General features: G+C 41.3%; 1 pseudogene; it reads right to left on the minus strand.

The window, feature by feature from the left end:
• Positions 1-1,670: 1,670 nt before the first annotated feature.
• Positions 1,671-2,769, minus strand: LOC132006747 (actin, cytoplasmic 2-like; annotated as a pseudogene).
• Between the last annotated feature and the right edge of the window lie 277 nt (positions 2,770-3,046).

A 3,046-nucleotide genomic window follows, 5' to 3' on the forward strand; every position in this document is an offset into this window, starting at 1 on the left:
GGGGGGGGACGGGAGGGCGAGGGGGAGGGGGAGGAAACTAGAGATCTAGAACTACCATATGATCTACCAGTCTCACTTCTATGTATATATCCAAAGGAAATGGGATCACTATCTTGAAGAGATATCTATACCCCCATTGTCATTGAAGCGTTATTCACAATAGCCAAGATATGGAAGTAAACTAAGTGTCCATCAATGGATGAATGATAAAGAAATTGTGGTATAAATACATATTAGAGTGTTTTTCAGTCACCAGAAAAAAGGAAAGTCCTCATTTGCAGCAAAATGGCTGGAACTTGAGGACATTATGCTACATGAAATAAGTCAGGAAGAGAAAAACAAATACTGTATGATCTAATTTATATGTGGATTCTAAAACTCCAGATTCATAGAAATAGAGAATGGAATGTTGGTGGCTAGAGACTGAGGGGTAGAGAATTGGGGAGATATTGAACAAGGGGTACAAACTTTTGGTTATAAGATTATTGGTTCTAGGCATTTAAGGCACAAAAATGGTGACTATAGTTAATAATACTGTACTGACTACTTAAAAATTCCTATGAGAATAGAGTTTAATATTCTTACTGTATAACAAAATGGTAATTATGTTAAGTAAAGGATGTTAACTAACCTTATTGTAGTGTAGCAAACATTTCACAATATATACATGTATCAAATTATCACTTTGTACATCTTAAACTTTCACAATATGTCAAGTATATCTCAAAGTTGAAAATACAAAAGAAAAATAAATGATCAGGTGTTTGCTGATTTCTCTGTTCTTCTTTCTTTGTGCTATACAATCATGACTGGCAGCAAAGAGAAAAAAATAGGGCAAGCATCTGACAGGTACTAAAAGCCCAACCCAAACTAAAATAATTGAAATCAGACTGAGTCCAATGCCTCCTCATCCAGATGTTGTTAGTTTGTTTGTTTGTTTTTCACTGTAGCACTTTATTTTCCTCACACAATCGTGAGTTCCTGGGGCCTAATGTTTTCACATGACTGTAGAAAACCAAAATTTGTTGTCCTCTCTTAAGGAATTGAGAATTGCAGACAAAAATGTTACATAAATTAAAAGGATAAATGAATTTATAGTTTTAAATGCAAACTGTTTTCCAACTCAAGTCAATTAACCACCCATGGTGTTCTGGCTGGAAAACATAAGTTAAGAAATGAAAGTGGGTCCTAAGTGTCAGACCTTCCCCACCCTGTCAGAATGGCAGGACAGAAATGACTACTCAATCAGAACTCTTCCCACCCTCTAGAGAAGTCCTAGAATAGGTACGTCTTATACATTTATAGTCTGTGCAGATGAAGAAACTCATGGTCTCACAGATTTTCAAACCAATGGATCTCTTTTCCATAAACATGGTCTCAACCTTAGCCACAGAGTGACCTAGCAGTATGTATTAAGAAGTTAAATCAAATATATGTACAGGGTATTAAACATATACCAAGGGAACAGTTAACTTGGATACAAGTTCAAGATCAACAACAAGTTCTACAATCCAGTGCTGATATCAAATACAAGCTTCAAAGTCAAATTTCTTTTCAAAGGCTTATTCCAGTTTCATGAGGCTAGCATGAGTTGTATACATTTGCCAGGGCAAATTTATACTTTGGAATTCACTCACAGAGCAAATGCTACACATCTGCTCACAGTCCATTTAGAAGCATTTGTGGTGAGGGTGGAGGGGTCCAGTCCATCATATTCCTGCTTGTTGATCCACATCTGCTGGAAGGTAAATAGTGAGGCCAGGATGCAGTCTCCAATCCACACGGAGTACTTGCATTCAGGAGGAGCAATACTCTTGACCCTCTGCTGGGTGTCAGAGCTATGATCTCCTGTATCCTTTTGGCAATGCCGGGGTACATGCTGATTCCACCAGAGAGCACCGTTAACATAGAAGACCTTCCAGATATCAACCCCACACTTCGTGGAGTTGAAGGTCTCATGGATACCACAGGATTCCATACCCAGGAAGGAATGCTGGAAGAGCACCTTAAGACAGCAGAAATGCTCATTGTCAGTGGTGGTCATCTTCCTATCTGATAGCTCATAGCTCTTCTCCAGGGAGGATGAGAATATTGCAGTGGCCTTTTCCTGCTTGAAATCCAGGGTGACATAACAGAACTTCCTCTTGATATCACTCATGATTTGCCATTCAGAAGTGGAGATGAAGCTATAGTCACACTCTGTGATGATCATCATGAGGTGATCCCTCAGGTTCAGGGCCAGCCAGGTCTAGATACGGGATGGCGTGGGGCAGGGCGTACCCTCCATCAATGGGCACAGTGTGGATGACCTCATCCCCAGAGTTTATGATGATACTAGTGGTACAGCCAGATCACACAGGGACAGCACAGCCTGGATGGCCACATACATCTGGGGTGTTGAAGATCTAAAACATGATCTAAGTCATCTTTTCACAGTTGGGCTTGGGGTTCTGGGGGCCTCCGTCATTGGGACTGGGTTCTCCTCAGGGGTCAGGGCAACTCATTGTAGAAGGTGTGGTGCTGTGTCTTCTTCATGTCATCCCAGTTGATAACAATCTCTTGTTCAATGGGGAACTTAAGAGTCAGGATGCCCCACTTGCTCTCGGCCTCATCACCCATGTAGGAGTCCTTCTGGCCCATATACACCTTACTGCTCTGGTTTCAGGGTTGCCTGACAATGGAAAGAAACATGGCTCAAGGGACAACATCTCCAGCAGAGCCTGCCTTGCGTGTGCCAGACCCATTGTCAATGATGAGCTCAGTGATCTCTTCTTCCGTTGCGGAGATGGAGGCTGTAGATGCAGAGAACCAGTGGTGGGAGAACGTGGAGTGTGGGTCAGCTGCAGCGAGTGAGAACTTCCAAGTTTCTTTTAATTGGAATCATGGACACTTAGTCTACTGTCACTCTTGCTAAGACTACCACTGAGAGAGAAAAAAAAAAAAAAAAAAAAAACAGGCTGACACCCTCCTTTAAATATTTCCATGTTCAGTGCATCTTCCTTTATTAAACGAGATTCTTCACTTTAATTCTTTTCCCAAAGTTGAG

Source organism: Mustela nigripes, chromosome 1, assembly GCF_022355385.1.
Source record: "Mustela nigripes isolate SB6536 chromosome 1, MUSNIG.SB6536, whole genome shotgun sequence".
Taxonomy (NCBI): Eukaryota; Metazoa; Chordata; class Mammalia; order Carnivora; family Mustelidae; genus Mustela; species Mustela nigripes.